The sequence below is a fragment of the Muntiacus reevesi genome, chromosome 4 (assembly GCF_963930625.1).
Source record: "Muntiacus reevesi chromosome 4, mMunRee1.1, whole genome shotgun sequence".
Classification (NCBI taxonomy): Eukaryota; Metazoa; Chordata; class Mammalia; order Artiodactyla; family Cervidae; genus Muntiacus; species Muntiacus reevesi.
The window spans coordinates 64,108,676-64,126,410 of NC_089252.1; the positions used below are offsets into that span (position 1 = coordinate 64,108,676).

General features: G+C 39.5%; 1 protein-coding gene across 6 annotated transcripts in view; it reads left to right on the forward strand.

Annotated features, from left to right (window-relative positions):
- RBMS3 (RNA binding motif single stranded interacting protein 3) overlaps window positions 1-17,735 on the forward strand; it is a 773,699-nt gene that overhangs the window by 210,534 nt on the left and 545,430 nt on the right. The window lies entirely within an intron of this gene.

The window sequence follows — 17,735 nt, forward strand, 5'->3', positions numbered from 1 at the left end:
GGTGTGTTCTTTGTCATGCACAACACTTTTTTCCAGGCGGAATGAGAGGAATGCACTCAGAGGTGTGTGTCTGCACACCTCACCTGGGGGTTGAGGTAAATGAACCAGCAACCACTGATGACTGAAGGCAGACACCATGGCACACAGTTTGTAATCTTCTCACTTCCTTAGTTATGGCTTTTGGGATCTATTTATACTATCTGCCTGAATTTTCTGACTGTTAAGTAATTGAAACATTGAGCATCACCCCGGCAACTACTGTTTTGGAAAATCTACTTATATAAGCTTATCATTAAGCTGGAATGTTTAGCATGCATTCTTTTATTAGGTCTTCTCACTTACCTAGTGAGATAGTTATATATTTTACATTCAGTTTTTAAAATACTATGAATAATGCGGTGAATGTACAAAACAAATAATCTTCACATAAGTAATCTGACTGCATCATTGACTTACATTATCATGAATTATCTTAATATCCATTAGTCAGTGAGTTTTCTGCTTTGGTAACACAAAGACTGAATCTATTGGGCTGATACAGAGAAGTTTTATGGATAATATTTTAGATTATATTTATATATAATACTTATGGATAGCATTTCACATGTATATAGGAAAGTTTATAACTTTCTCAAAATGTTATGTGAAGAGATTGATTTATTGACAAAAATGGTTTTGTTCTCATCCACTTGGATTCCTTGTTTTATAAGCCTTGAAATTAAGGATATGAGAGTTATTTTAAAGTTTGACTTGATTTTCATGTTTTCTCTTTCTGATATATGTGAGCTTCATGGAGCCACGTCTCTCTGCATGACATGCTTTTGTCTGTTTTCCCACTTCAAGTTCTGACTCATTTAAATGAAGCAGTAGCATTCTTGTATTTAAAAAGCTTAGAGTAGCTGCTCTACTGTATGAAATTCCTCTTTCATGATATTACATAAATTCTTTTTCTCAAGTGTCTTTGCCAATTTAAAATAACACAATACCATAAAATATTTTACAGCAGAGACTTTCAAACTCTTTCTTATTTTGGCTATTGAATGACATTAAAAGTCATTCTCTTCTTAAAATGAAATAAATGTGCTCAGTATAAAATACAAAAAGTGATGTATCATTGTCAGGAGGATATGCACTTTGTCATGCTGCAAAGTGGAAGATATATCTGTGCTTAAATATACTTGACTTTGCCACCCTGATTGTCTTGTCTGATGTTAGGGATGTGATATATGGTGTTCAGTCCTTTATTCATTCATTCAACAAATCTTTGTTGAGTAAGCCCTGTTTGTAAGACCAGGGATATAAAATAAATAACATCTATGCATTACCCTTGAAGAACTCAACAATTTTGATGAGTATGAGTCAAAATTTGTACATGGACAGTATAATGCAGCATAGTACAATGCAGTATTGATGAAGTATTGCATTTTTGTCATTAACACAGTTGATGATAATATGTACTTTCTAATAGAGATATACTCCATGACATGTTGGATCATAACTGGAGTAAAAACAAGCTTCTGGGAGAGACAGAAAAGGCATCAGAGAGAATGCGTCAGTTGAGTTGAGGAGGAGGAGAAGAGTAGTGACAAAGGAAATGTGGGGGGAAATTAGAAGCGAAGTGACCTATGTTAGGATTGGGCAGTAATAACCTTATTAGTTGGGCTTCCCTGGTGGCTCAGATGATAAAGAATATGCCTGCAATGTGGGACACCTGGGTTTGATCCCTGGGCTGGGAAGATCCCCTGGAGGAAAGCATGGCAACCCACTCCAGTATTCTTGGCCTGTAGAATTTCATGGACAGAGGAGCCTGGCAGGCTGGAGTCCATGGGGTCACACAGAATCAGAACGACTGAGCGACTAAGCATACACACACTTTATTAGTCACAAATCATTTCTGAGAACCTGATTAGGTGGCTGTGGTACTAAGAGATACACTGGAAACCAAGTGTGTGCTCTAAATAGCTTATTTCCAAGGATACTAGAACATGGCTCTCAGAATGGTCACATATGCTGCATGTGTGATGCAGTTTTTTTTAATAGTGTTGAATCAATAGATGATATCAAGATTTTCAGAATCTAAGGTTTGATGTCTTCTTCAAATGCCAAGTGTAAATTTTTTTTTTTTTAATTTTTGTAGAGGGGTAGAATTCCTCTATTTTTGTAGTATAATTTGAAACAGCAGCTTTGGTATCTGACAACACACCATTCAGTATAAACCTATGTATTTTTCTTTTCTTTTTAAAATCAGTTTCTATGACAGTCTAATACCTTTACAATGTCGTTTTAGTTTCTGCCGCACAGCAAAGTGAATCTGCTCTCTGTATATATGTCTCTCTTTTTTGGATTTGCGTCCCACTCAGCTCACCATGGAGCACTGAACACGGTGCCCTGTGTGGTACAGTAGGTTCTCATTAGTTACCTATTTTATACACAGCATCAGTAGTGTGGGTTTCCCAGGTAGTGCTAACAGTACAGAACTTGACTGCCAATGCAGGAGATAAGAGATGCGGGTTTGATCCCTGGGTTGGGAGGATCCCCTGGAGGAGGGCATGGCAGCCACTCCAGTGTTCTTGCCTGGAGAATCCCATGGACAAAGGAGCCAGGAGGGCTAGAGTCCATAGAGTCGCACAGAGTTGGACACAGCTGAAGTGACTTAGCAAACACACACGCATCAATAGTGTGTATATGTCAGTTCCAATCTTCCAATTCATCCCACCACTCTGAAGTATAAATTCTGCTGCGAAGCTACGTCTTCCATTTTGCTTTCAGTTTGCTGTGGAGTCACACTTGTACTAGAATGGGCCACTTGTTGTGAAATCAGAAGCTTCTTTAAGGAATGAGTTGGTCTAGAAGTGATATCTAAAAAATCCGTGATGAATGTACAGCGATACTATTTCCAAAGACTTTTGGTCATTTTTCTGCCTTTTGGGGTTGAAGTCATGTCCAACATGTACAAAAGACTTACAAATGCTTTTGTGACCCAAGGGCTGATCAGGGGACTGACTTTTATCCAAGTTTTTTCACTAGGCATTAAGAATGGTATAATATCCAGGAAAGAAGGGGGATTTTATAGCCAAATGCACCCGAGTTCCATTGTAAGCAGATTAACTCAATGTGACATCAGCTGTGTCACATTGGGTAAAGTCACTTAATTTTTTAAAGTTTAATTTTTCATCCTTAAGAAATGAGAATAGTAATATCAATTTATTTGGGAGCTGTGAAAATTTGGAACAAAATGCCTAGTGCGGCACTCCGAGTACTGGCTGGCATATAACAGGTGCTCAATTAATGGTATATATGTATTTGTTTGTGTATAAGTGTAGTCTACTACCCATCTAGCCTCTGCCACAGAAGTGTTTTCAGAGAAAGAGAAATATGGTGAGTTCAACATTGTGTGTTTTTGACTTAACCATCCGACATCCAAAGGGAAATATCCAATATCTCTAATTTTCCAATTAGAGACTCTGGAGACTCCAGACTGAGGTATGATGGTGAAGACAGATCCAGAGAAAGAAATGTGAGAGGGAAACAAAAAGAAATGGAAATTCAAAGTGCGGTAAATAAGGAGATTTCTACATCATGGTTCTCACAATACGGTTCTTGCTTCTTACCTGTGAGTTTGTTAGACATTCAAATTCTTGTGCCTCCTTCCCAACAAACAATCAAAGCTGGTGTCAGGACACAGAGTTGTAAGAAGCCACCCAGATGATTCTGAAACATGCTCTTTTAGAGTTATCAGACTCATGGATGTTGCAGCTCCAAAACAGAAGTGGGATAAGAGTTGTGTTTGAGGTACACCCACTTTCAGAAATCTAGAAGAAGGAAAAGGGCAAGTAAAGGAGATAAAGAGTAATAATCTGCAAGGAAGGAAGATAACAACTAGGTAATGTGCTGCATGGGACCCAAAGGAGAGTGTTTCCAGAGAAAGGTTTTCAAGACAGTTGAGTGGTGAGAACTCAAGGATGATGATAACTGATATCTTTTTACTTATTAAGAATGGAATATTACTTAGCCATTAAGAATAATGAAATTGAGTCATTTGTAGAGATGCAGATGGACCTAAAGTCTGTCATACAAAGTAAGAAAGAAAAAAACAAATATCGTGTATTAACACAAATATGTGAAATCTAGAAAAATGGTACAGATGAAACTTTTTGCAGGGCAGGGATAGAGAACAGATATAGAGAACGGACGTGTGGACACAGAGAAGGGGGAAGGGGTGAATGGAACCAATTGGAAGAGTATCACTGACATATAGACACTACTACGTATAAAACAGAAGCTCGTCGGAAGATGCCGTGCAGCACGGGGAGCTCAGCTCGGGGCTCTGTGATGACCTAGAGGGTGCGATGGGGGTGGTGGGAGGGAGGCTCAAGAAGGAGGAGATATATGTATACATAGAGTTGATTCATCTTGTTGTACCGCAGAAACTAACATAACATTGTGAGTAATTATACTCCATTTTTTTTTAAAAAAGAAGTTGCATAATTTTCAGTTATGTTCCAATAATGAAAGTCAGTATTTAAGAAGTAATTAGAAATTAGATAATGAGAAGAAAGAAATTGTATGAGCTGAGCAATCCTTCAAGAACATTCTCTCAAGGAACAGAAAGAGAGAAACATGATGCTAGTCGGTATATTGGAGGTGGGGGTGGAGAGGGCAATGTATGGCAAAAAACACCATGATATTGTAAAGTAATTAGCCTCCAGTTAAAATAAATAAATTAATTTTTTTTTAAAAGGATCTGCAAGTATTTAAGGAAAGGCAGAGGGGAAAATGCCCTTCTGTTGGGGGAAAAACATTGTTTCAGAATACGTAGATGGTATACAGTAAGTTCCTACATATGAACTAATTCCCTTTTGAGAGCACATTTGTTAATCCAATTTGTTCATAAGTCCAGCAAAGTTAGCCTAGGTACCCAACTAACACAATCAGCTATACTTTTCATTCAAATAATACATAAAAAACAAACACAAAAATAAATCGTGCTTAATCCTGCAGTATAGCACCTTGAGAATTACAGTAGTACAGTAGAGCAACTGGCATACAGGGGCTGGCATCGAGGGAACAGACAAGAAGAGTTACTGTCTGGAGGAGGGAGAGGAGGTGGGAAATGATGGAGCTGAAGGGTCGTCGGCAACAGGAGGCAGAGGGCAGACTGCAGCTTCACTCACACCTGATGTTGATAGCACAGGTTCTTATTCCTTGTTGGTTTCAATTCTGTCTACCATCCTGGAAAGTGATCCAGTGATGTCTGCATCCAGTGATGTCTCTTTTTCTCTCATCATAGTTGACATGGTAGCACTGAATTATATTCTGAACAGCTTCTGCAGCCTTCGTGTACTATTCTACATTCAGGTCCAGTGCCTCAAAAAGTAACAGTGCCTACTGAAATAAACAAAGGGGATCTTCATTCCCTGCATTATGAATCTCTTCAGTTCTTCAGTTGCTTCCTCTTGTTTCTCTTCATCCTTTTTGTGAGCACGTTTGCATCTTTGAAAACTCTCACCTTGAAGGCTCTTATGTAGGAGACTGTATGGGAAACGAGGGCACAGATGTGGCAGGGATGAAGAGGAGTTGGAAAAGAAGAAAGGAGGAGTCGTGGCTTCTGTTTTGAGACAAGAGGGTGGCAGGAGGCCCTTGAGCTGAAAGGCAGACTCTCTGCTCTGGAGCCAGGTATCTGGGTTTCTACTTCTGCTACTTCCCGGTCACAGGACCTTGAAAAAGTCACTTCAGGTGTCCCTGTCTCAGGGTCCTCATCTGTAACACAGTTAGTGCCAGTGCCTGCCTCCCTGGGGTGGTTGCGATGACTCGCAAGAACAGGTCTACATAGAGAGCTCATAGAAAGGGTTATAAAAGTGTCAGCTAAATGAAATAAATAGAGGTGGACATTAAAGAGGTTTTGAAGGGGAGACTCATGTAATCCTGACCCAATGACTTTGTTTCTGGTGAGAGACATATTTAAAACCTCTGATATCTAAAATCCACTTACAGAAGACTAGGGTTGGGCCCATGAAGACCAAATGGCCCCAGTGTGGGATGCTGTTGACAGCTGACTATGCATGGATGAGCTGGCAGTGGACCGTGGTGAGAACCCAGGAAGGCCAGGGTCGGGATGTGGGACCCCAAGTGCTGTGCCTGTTGGCTGCTTGCCAGGAAAGGGGACTTGGGAATGAGTGGGCCTGGGGTAGTCAGTGGGGCACTGGGTCTTGGCGGGGGGTTAGCTGCAGAAGCATCTGGGGAGGTAATGGGGGAGATGTGGAAGGGGCTGAACTTAGAGCGCAGACTGAGTGAGGAGTGAGGTGTTGCCGGGAGAAGATGGGGTGAGTGGAGGAGAAACTCTGAATTGCCTTGGAGTGTAAATGAGAGGTCATATGTGCACTAAAGCATATGCTTCCTAAGGGGTCTCTGCAAGCATGGGACTGGGACATGTAGACTCTGTCACATAAGCAAGAGATGTTGCTGTTCAAGATATCGTTGTACGCTGGACAGTAAATGTATAGGTGATAGAGTGTGTAAGGCAGGCTTTAGTAAGATAATGAAAGACATTTCAACATGTCACCTAGTGTACTAGGAATGTCAGCACACATTTTATTTCATCTTTATACCCTCTATAAACAAGAAGCAGTTATACTCTACAGATCAGGAAACTGAGATGCCAAGGTGCTGGGTTTTTTTATATCGTATGGGTGGTACAGGTCAGGTTCAAGTCCATTTTTTTTCCTTTTTATTTTATGTTGGAATTTTATGTTGATTTATGTTTATTTTTATGTTGATTAGCAATGTTGTGTTAGTTTCAGGTGTAAGCAAAGTGATTCAGTTATACTGTACATGTATCTGTTCTTTTTCAAATTCTCAGGTCCATATCAATTGATTCCAAAGTCCATTCTCTTTTCACATTAGCAGAACAAATACTGCAGAATGTTAAGCATGCTAAAATGCCCTATGATCAGTTGTAGGAAGTGTTAAAAAGAATGGGGTTTCTATACCATTTTTTTTTAACATGAAAATCCCTTTCTATCTAGCTTTAAGGTGACAGGTTAGATACTCTAATTGGACAACACAAATATACAACCTCAAGTGTAACCCAAGAGTTAACAACTAAGTGATTTTTGTTTTGTTTTGCTTTATAATTTGGAAGCATTCGTTTTTGGACTGATATATCCATTCCAGGTTTACATCCATGTCTAATTAAAGAACCAACAAAGACACTAACCAATTAACAATCATGATTTACCTGCCAGTTATCTTTGTTCACATTAGTATTCTAACTCAATCAAACTGGGAATTTGCAACTAGTTTTTTCAAGTAAAAGAAGAGAGTTACATAGACATTGCTTGTGTGTTTTCTTTGGACTTTCTCAAAAGTCCCTGACAAAAATTTCAAAGCCTCTGTCCTTGTGTTGTAAGTTGTCATTATATTGACTAGATGAAAAAATATTACTAAACAAAACCTCTGAGGAGAATTTATAGTCAACCTTTTCCAACACAGATTATCATTTGAACAAAATCAAATGCTGTTTGCAGGTTTTAAAGTATTCAATAGTTCTCCATGGCTTAGGAAAGTTCCCTAAGCCTGTGAGTTTCACAGATGACAAACAAAATGCTTTGCTGTTTGTATGTTATTCCCTTTCTTGAGGTGATGGTTCTCAGAACAGTCAGCAGCATCAGTATCACTGGGATCTTATTAGAGATGCAAATCCTTCAAGCCCATCTCATATCTGCTGAGTCAGTATTTCTGGGGGTTGGGCCCAGCAGCCTGTGTGTCAATAAGCCCTCCGAGAGCTGCTGGGGCCCATCAAAGTCTGAGAATCATTGTCTTGAAGTTGGTCAGATTGTAAATGCAGCACAGCAGTGCTGACTTCCTGGTGAACCTGTAATTCACTAAATAGTAACTAATACATAGATCTACAAAAGAAACTTTTTTTTACAGTTGTTTTTCTTACCCCTAAGACATGTAAAAAGCATTTCTGATTGTCAAAATATTGCTCCTTCCTCATTCCTTTTAAATTTGTATATTTTTGCCTGCACTGGGCCTTGGTTGCTGTGTGTGCACTTTCTGTAGTTGCAGCGAGCAGGGGCTGCTCTCTAGTTGTGGTGTGTGGGTTTCTCATTGTGGCGGCTCTTTTTTCTACTGAGCACTCAGCTCTAGGACACTTCGGCATCAGTAGCTGCAGCTCGGGCTCAGCTGCCTCAAGGCATGAGGAATCTTCCTGAGACCAGAAATTGAACCCGTGTCCCCTGCATTGACAGGTGGATTTTCAACCACTGGACCACCAGGAAGTCCAGTTGCTCATTCTTTAAACGCTTCCTCCCCCTGGATATTTTCTTCAATTCTCCCAGCTGGAAACTCTTATATTGTATTCTTTGTAAGTTTAAAAGTAAATTTTGCTTTGTGCAATAGACTTGTGAAATCTACTTGGTGTGGATTCAAGAGCTTAATTACCTCTGGAGGGACAAAAAAGAATGCCCAGATTACAAGGCCAAGAACAAGTTTCTAGAGTGTCAGTTGTCTGTTCTGGGTGACCACTGTTATCACACACAGGTCTTGGGTGACAGAGCTTGGAGGTGTTGTTTGACCGCTTGGTGGGACCCACTGCAGAATCACTGCACCAGGCATTCAAGGAAGAGTCTTGTCTGGATAGTCCCACCTTGGTTGCCTTTACCAAAGTTTACTTGTCTTTGGATAAGAGGTGACTGTGTTAGATTGCTAGGCTGCCATAGCTAAGTACCACTTAAGCAACAGAAATTTATTTTCTCATAATAAAACGATATGAGATGAAGGTGTCACAGGGGTGATTTACTCTAAGGTCTCTCTCCTCGGCTTGTAAGTGACCATCTCTTCTCTCTGGGCTTTTGTCCTAATTTATGATGCTGATTCGTTTAGGGCCCACCCATAGGACTTGGTTTTACCTTACACTCTTAAAGGCTGTCTGTCCATATATTTATATTCTGAGGTGCAAGGTGTTAAGACCTCAACATATGAATTTTAAGGGAATATGGTTCTTCCCAAAACAGTTATTTCTGGTTTTGACCACTCTCTCTCTCTCTCTCTCTCTCTCTGTCTATATATATATATATATATATATATATATATATATATATAGTAGTAGTAGTTTAGTCGCTCAGTCGTGTCCAACTCTTGCGACTCCATGGACTGTAGCCTGCCAGGCTCCTCTGTCCATGGGATTCTCCAGGCAAGAATACTGGAGTGGGTTGCCATTTTCTCCTCCAGGGAATCTTCCCAACCCAGGAATCGAACTCAGGTCTCCTGCATTGCAGGAAAATTCTTTACCAACTGAGCTACAAGGGAAGCATGTGTTTATATATATATATATATATATATATAAATATAAATTACACACACACACACGTACGCATATATTGGCTGCACTGGATCTTAGCTGAGGCATATGGGATCTTTAGTTGCAGTATATGGGATCTAGTTTTCCTGACTAGAGATCGAACCTAGGCCCCCTGGATTGGGATCATGGAGTCTTAGCCACTGGACCACCAGGGAAGTCCCCTGACCTCTTGTTAGTAAAATAAATTTGTAAATGCTTCAGAACATTAATGGATTATGGACTTGTTCTCTTGTAGATGGAACCCAGTTGTTGATGTGGTCCCTCAAAGGGATAGTCCCACCACATTTCTACTGGATCCCCAAAGCCATACCTATACCCCATTAGCATCCCCAGATGCCAAAAAATGAATGAGCCATCTAGAAGTAGGCAGACAATCACATTGGCTGAAAGGATAAAGTTCCATCCCTTAAATAAATGTAGTACCTTTATTCTTGTCTTGGAATCGGTATGGAAGGCGTGTGAAAAATGAGTTAGCTGGGAGTTAATTGACTGCGGAAACTATTTTCAGTCTCTGCTTGTATTTTTTGAGTTATAATACACAGTGGGTGATTCAGCAAAAGAAATCAAAAAGAAATTCTTGAAAGAAAGATCTCATTGAATTGATGTCTTCATAATTCATGAAGAGTAGATCCATAATAGCCCTATTTTCTCTTCAATTTTGGAAAATAAAAGATGCCATTAGTTTAAATTAGGCTCATATGTGGAATAATCAAGGGTATCAACAAATGACTCCCGTGCTATTTAAGAATGAGAACAAGTGACAAAAGGAACAGACTATTTCTTTAAAAAATTAAACATAAAATCTGTATTGATGGGTTTGGGTAAACTTATTTTGAAGAGTTGATAGACAGCATATGAATTTATAAAACTCAGTTGTGGCAGCTCAAAATATAGTAAGTGGGTGGTTGTTGCACTCTGGCTTCTGTTTGTGACTGCAGAGTCCTCTCAGCTATAAACACGGTGTTATTTGGGACTGAGCTGTGTTTGGAGAATGTACTCGGGACATTTGGTGACTTTATCGATATGATGCGGAGTTTAATTTTTATATTAAAAGCTGTCCTGGCAATGCTATGTTAGCTGTTTCTCATACTGGCTGGAGAAGGCACTCAGCCCAGATGGAAAGAATTAGGGTAAAAAAGTGTGTTCATTTATTTGTTTCCCCCAAGAAGCTGAAACCCCAGGAAGTTGACTATGGGTAGTATTTTATCTCTTCTAGCTACAGGAAATGAAAATATAGAAAAGAGAATTGGGGACCCTGCTGAGATGTCTATTTCCAGGCATTGTTCAGTAACTTGGTCACATTTTTTCCTCTGATATCAGATTTTGCTTTCCACTTGTGGGTGGCAGTTAAAAAAAAAGAAAAAAAAAAAAAACTTTCTGAACACACATAAGTAATATAATGTACATTTAAGAGTAATTTTATCTGAGAAATAATTTTTCTTCTTCAAGGTGTATAAAGGTGTATTATAGGCAGTAGTTTTTACATTACTTTGACAAGACATCAGTAAGAGTAATTTAATATAATCTTCACAAGTATATTACATGGATGACTTTTGTCTTTATGGTGCTTTTAGGTCTCGTCCCAAAAATAGTCTAAACTTGATTTACCTACATCAGGGGTTGACTTTGCAGGGCACGGAGGATACAAGACCAGTCATGCAGCAAGTACCTGTTTGTCATTGTGAGAGTTCAGACATGAACTAGAACCAATGGCCCATTAAATACCCACTCCTGTTGTTTAAAGCATATTCTAGCTTTGAGAAATAATTGTTAATACAGAATCTTGTAGCTGAGCCAAAGACTGGAATTCCTGTAACTCTAGTCAGAGTAGAAGCTAAATTAAGCAGTTGTGTTCAAGGGTTTTGTGATTCTGCTCCACTGGAAAGTCTCATCTGGAGAGTAATTAGGAAGAGGGGAAGCCAAGAAATAGCATACTTTGCTTTTTGGTGTGTGTGTGTTTGTGTGTGTGTGATTATAAGTTTTCCATGTATGGTAGTATTGTAATACTTTCTGAATTATAAATTATATTTTTAAGAAATCTAGAAGAGTGGGAGGGGTGAGAGTAAGGAGGTGATATATGTATAATTATGGCTGATTTGTGTTGTTCTATGGAAGAAACCATTATAACATTGTAAAGCAACTTTCCTCCAACTTAAAAATAAATTAAAAAAAAAAAACGTTGCTTGATAAAAGAGTCACAAATGTTTTCTATGAGAAAGCATTTTGTCTTGGGGCTGTAAAAAACTGAAAGCGATTCTTCCCATATACTAATGATGCATTTAATGAAAGAGAAGTCTTCCGTGTAAAAGAATTATAGGCATATAACATAGGTATATAATATAGGATGGAAGATATATCATAGGTTAAAATCTCATTGTCAGAGAGAATTCACTGAGATACAGTAATTTTCAATTTCCTCTTTAAAAGACAGAGCTAAATTTTAATTTAGAGGGTACTTACATAAAAATTTCAGGAGTAGCTTTAGAAACCAATTACGAAGGATTTTTGTCTTAAGCGTTTGTGTGTCTGATGTGAGAAGTATATAAATGCTCTAAATTCTTTTCCTTCCTCTGGATTTTACTTCTCTCATATTCTATTGATGGGTGCTTTGTGTGGGGGGAAAATTTCTGCAGATGTTCCCTTTCTTCTCGGTTTTTTTGTTTTATTCTCTAAGATATGTACAGTTTTGAAATGTTTACTTGCCTGAATAGTCCAAATCTAGCAAACATCACAGTAGTTAATGTGTATGGGGATAGGTACTTTTAACCTTTCTCTACTGAACACACTGTTCAAAGATTATATTATTGTCTTGGTTATTTTCCTAGAGGAAAAACTCTTGGGATGAAATAAAGCTGTTGAACGAGGTTGTGTTTGTGCACTCCAGGGTTGGGGAAGGTGGAAGGATTAAGAACTTTGTTGGGGGTGAGGAGAGTGGGCCTGTATACATAGAAGGTTTTAAAGCTAGTTCAAAGAGCATTTGAAAACCTAAATATCTATAGGTATTTTGTAAAGGAATATTGGTCTTCCCCAGTGGCTCAGATGATAAAAAATCTGTTTGCAATGCAGGAGACCCGGGATCGATCCCTGGGTGGGGAAGATCCCCTGGAAGAGGGCATGGCAACCCACTCCAGTACTCTTGCCTGGAGAATCCCATGGACAGAGGAGACTGGTGGGCTACAGTCCACAGTGTCACAAAGAGTCAGAGCAACTAACACTTTCACTTTCTTTCTAAGGAACATTGGGATAAGGATATTGGTTCATATACAGGCAAATTTGGCCTTGGAGTACAGAATGAAGCAGGGCAAAGGCTAATAGAGCTTTGCCAAGAGAACGCACTGGTCATGAAAAACACCCTCTTCCAACAACACAGGAGAAGATTCTACACATGGACATCACCAGATGGCCAACACCAAAATCAGATTGATTATATTCTTTGCAGCCAAAAATGGAGAAGCTCTATACAGTCAGGAAAAACAAGACCGGGAGCTGACTGTGGCTCAGATCATGAACTCCTTATTGCCAAATTCAGACTTAAATTGAAGAAAGTAGGGATAAACCACCAGACCATTCAGCTATGAACTAAATCAAATTCCTTATGATATAGTAGAAGTGAGAAATAGATTTAAGGGACTAGATCTGATAGAGTGCCTGATGAACTATGGACGGAGGTTTGTGACATTGTACAAGAAACAGGGATCAAGCCATCCCCAAGAAAAAGAAATGCAAAAAAGCAAAATGGCTGTCTGAGAAGGCCTTATAAATAGCTGTGAAAAGAAGAGAAGCGAAAAGCAAAGGAGATAAGGAAAGATATACCCATTTGAATGCAGAGTTCCAAAGAATAGCAAGGAGAAATAAGAAAGCCTTCCTCAGTGATCATTGCAAAGAAATAGAAGAAAACAATAGAATGGGAAAGATCTGTGCAAGAAAATTAGGGATACCAAGGGAACATTTCATGCAAAAATGGATTCAATAAAGGACAGAAATGGTAGGGACCTAACAGAAGCAGAAGAGATTAAGAAGAGGTGTCAAGAATACACAGAACTGTACAAAAAATATCTTCACAACCCAGATAATCACGATGGTGTGATCACTCACACTCACCTAGAGCCAGACATCCTGGAATGTGAAGTCAAGTGGGCCTTAGGAAGCATCACTACAAACAAAGCCAGTGGAGGTGATGGAATTTCAGTTGAGTTATTTCAAATCTTAAAAAATGATGCTGTGAAAGTGCTGCAGTGAATATGCCAGCAGATTTGGAAGATTCAGCAGTGGTCACAGGACTGGAAAAGGTCAGTTTTCATTCCAATCCCAAAGAAAGGCAATGCCAAAGAATGCTCAAAGTACTGCACAATTGCACTCATCTCACACGCTAGTAAAGAAATGCCCCAAATTCTCCAAGCCAAGCTTCAGCAATATGTGAACTGTGAATTTTCAGATGTTGAAGCTGGTTTTAGAAAAGGCAGAAGAATCAGAGATCAAATTGCCAACATCTGATGGATCATCAAAAATGCAAGAGAGTTCCGGAACAACATCTATTTCTGCTTTATTGACTATGCCAAAGCCTTTGACTGTGTGGATCACAATAAACTGTGGAAAATTCTTCAAGAGATGGGAATACCAGACCACCTGTCCTGCCTCCTGAGGGAACAATAGACTGGTTCCAAATAGGAAAAGGAGTACTTCAAGTCTGTATATTGTCACCCTGCTTCTTTAACTTATATGCAGAGTACATCATGAGAAACGGTGGGCTGGAGGAAGCACAAGCTGGAATCAAGATGGCTGGGAGAAATATCAATAACCTCAGATATGCAGATGACACCACCCTTATGGCAGAAAGTGAAGAAAAACTAAAGAACCTCTTGATGAAAGTGAAAGAGGAGAGTGAAAAAGTTGGCTTAAAGCTCAACCTTCAGAAAACTAAGATCATGGCATCAGGTCCCATCACTTCATGGTAAATAGATGGGGAGATAATGGCTAACTTAATTTTTTGGGCTCCAAAATCACTGCAGATGGTGACTGCACCCATGAAATTAAAAGACGCTTACTCCTTGAAAGGAAAGTTATGACCAACTTAGACACCATATTAAAAAGCAGAGACATTACTTTGCCAACAAAGGTCAGTCTCATCAATGCTGTGGTTTTTCCAGTAGTCATGTGTGGATGTGAGAGTTGGACTATAAAGAAAGATGAGTGCTGAAGAATTGGTGCTTTTGAACTGTGGTGTTGGAGAAGACTCTTGAGAGTCCCTTGGACTGCAAGGAGATCCAACCAGCCCATCCTAAAGGAGATCAGTCCTGGGTGTTCACCGGAAGGACTGATGTTGAAGCTGAAACTCCAATATTTTGGCCACCTGATGCAAAGCGCTGACTTATTTCAAAAGACCCTGTTGCTGGGAAAGATTGAGGGCAGGTGGGGAAGGGGATGACAGAGGATGGGATGGTTGGATGGCATCACTGACTCAATGGAGATGAGTTTGAGTAAACTCTGGGGGTTGGTGATGGACGGGGAGGCCTGGTGTGCTGTGGTCCATGGGGTCACAAAGAGTCAGACACAACTGAGTGACTGAACTGAAGTGAACTGAACTGAACTAGTGTTCAACAGGGCAGTAAACTGTAACCTTAAGGTTATCTTCTCCACTGGACAGAATTTATTTACATCTCTGCTCAATAAAAATCCACAGGTTAAAAAAATGGGATAATAGACATTCACTAGTGATAAACAACAACAACAAATTGAATCTATGGGTAACTGCATGATTAAATACATCAAGAACCTAGTTAATAAAATCCCAAACATTGAAATAGGATCAGTATTAATTATAAATGTACATTATCCTTTCAGCAAGTAATTGCCTGAGAAGTTTTCTTTGTGGAAGGTTTTGACAGTCTAAATAGTAGCTGTTGTGTTTTGTTGCTGTTTCAGGTTTGTTTTGGTTGTGCTGGATCTTTGTTGTGGCACGTAGGGTCCCTAGTGGTATCATGTAGGCTCTGGAGTGTGTGGGCTCAGTCGTTGTGGCATGCGGGTTTAGTTGCCCCATGGTTGCAGTATCTTAGTTCCTCGACCAGGGATTGAACCCATGCCCCTTGCATTGGAAGACAGATTCTTTACCACTGGACAATCAGGAAATTCCCAGTAGTAATTTCAAGTTGTTATTTGGGATAGAACCTTAACCTCCTTCCACTATTTATCTGCTTCAGAGACTGTGAAGGACTAGAGATAGTTCTGCATCGCAGATAACAGCAAGTAAGTGATTGCAAGTAAAGCTAACGTTGAATGAGCACTTTCTCATTCAACCAGTGTTATCAACACTCTAGGTAAAACCTACTTACCCTCACAACAGCGCTATGAAGTAGACTGTTGTCAGCATTTTATGGGTTTATAAGTAGATATGTACAGTTTTAAATAAATGCATCAATATTAAAAGATAAATTTATATCATGATGGCTTCCCAAGTGGTGCAGTGGTAAAGAATCTGCCTGCTAATGTAAGAGACCCCAGATGCGGATTTGATCCCTGGCTCGGGAAGATCCCCTGAAGGAGGGCATGGCCAACCACTCCAGTATTCTTGCCTGGGAAATCCCATGGACAGAGAGGAGCCTGGCAGGCTACATTCCATGGGATCATAAAGAGTCAGACATGATTGAGAGCTTTTACACTCCACTTATATCATGATAGATGATGAAATGATGCAAAGAGCACATAAGACTTACTTAGCCGATCAAATATACCCAGGCTGAACTGAGATTTGAGTCATGGAGGTTTGTCACCAGAATATTTTCTTTTAGTGACGACACTGCATTATCCTGGAGATCAAATATTTGGATTGCCAAAGACATGAAAGCTGATGGAACAAGAAAATTGATATATGTAGCTTTTCTATTCTAGAAGCTGCATGCTACATTATTTAAGCACTACACTAAATTCAAAAATCTCATAGTCAAATGCCTACTATTAACTTTCTCAAATATGAGATTTTGATCAAATTACTGATCTTTTAGAACATACTTTCTCCTTCTGCAAAATAGTCATAGATATTTTCAACCCTAGCTGTCTTTGATTTTGTTTTATATAGAATTATCATTGTATTGATGAAGAAGAAGAATGGATAGTAAGTATACAAGTGGCTGAAGCTTCAGGGTTATGTGGATGAAATCTGCCCGGTTCAGCATTGGACAGCTCCAGCCCAGTTCTACCTGACTTAACAAGGGTGGAGGTTGTAGACGAGAATCATCACAGACCCCTTCCACTGATCTCATCCCTGTTTCTGTTGTGACCTACTAATAGCTCAGCTCCTATTGGAATGATTTTCAAGGCTATCGGTGGTATTATTATAATAACAGTGAAAGTGAGTGAAAGTGAAAGTCGCTCAGTCTTGTCCAACTCTTTGTGACCCCATGGGCTGTAAAGTCCATGGAATTCTCCAGGCCAGAATACTGGAGCAGGTAGCCTTTCCCTTCTCCAGGGGATCTTCCCAACCTAGGGATTGAACCCAGGTCTCCTTCATTGCAGGTGGATTCTTTACCAGCTGAGCCACAAGGGAAGCATTCTCAACACTGCTATTTTCAACACTTTTAATAAATAACCACTGAAATGCTCCAAAGCATCAATGATGTAGTATAAGGTGGTTACAAATGCAGAAGAAATATTGGAATGTTTAATATTCATTAAATACAGAATCTTTAATATTTATCATATGTTCTTAATTCGTGGAGTCTTTAATATTTAGCCAATGTTCTTACACTTCCTGTTGTTGATGTTCAGTTGCTAAGCTGTGCCCAGGTCTGCAATGGTAGCACGCCAGTCTCCTCTGTCTTCCCCTATCTCCTAGAGTTTGCTCAGATTCACATCCATGGAGTCCGTGATGCATCCAATCATTTCATCCTCTACCGCCCACTTCTCCTTTTGCCTTCAATCTTTCTCAGCATCAGAGTCTTTTCCAGTGAGTTGACTCTTCACATCACGTGGCCAAAGTATTGGAATTTCAACCTCAGCAACAGTGCTTCCAGTGAATATTCAGGGTTGATTTCTTTTTGGATTGACTGGTTTGATCTCCTTACAGTCCAAGAGACTCTCTCAAGAGTCACTTCCAGCACCACAGTTTGAAAGCATCAACTCTTTGATGCTCAGTCTTCTTTATGATCCAACTCTCATATCTGTACATGACTACTGGAAAAACACAGCTTTGACTATGCAGACGTTTGTTGGCAAAGTGATGTCTCTTAGGAACACAAAATAACAGGAAAACTTGCCAGAGATTTTTTCTGACCGTACCTGAAATCTTGAACATAATAAACTTAGTACTTAAACTTGCATTATAACTTATCCATGTCTTATGTTGATCCAGAAGCATCCTTCATGGAATCCTAAAGAA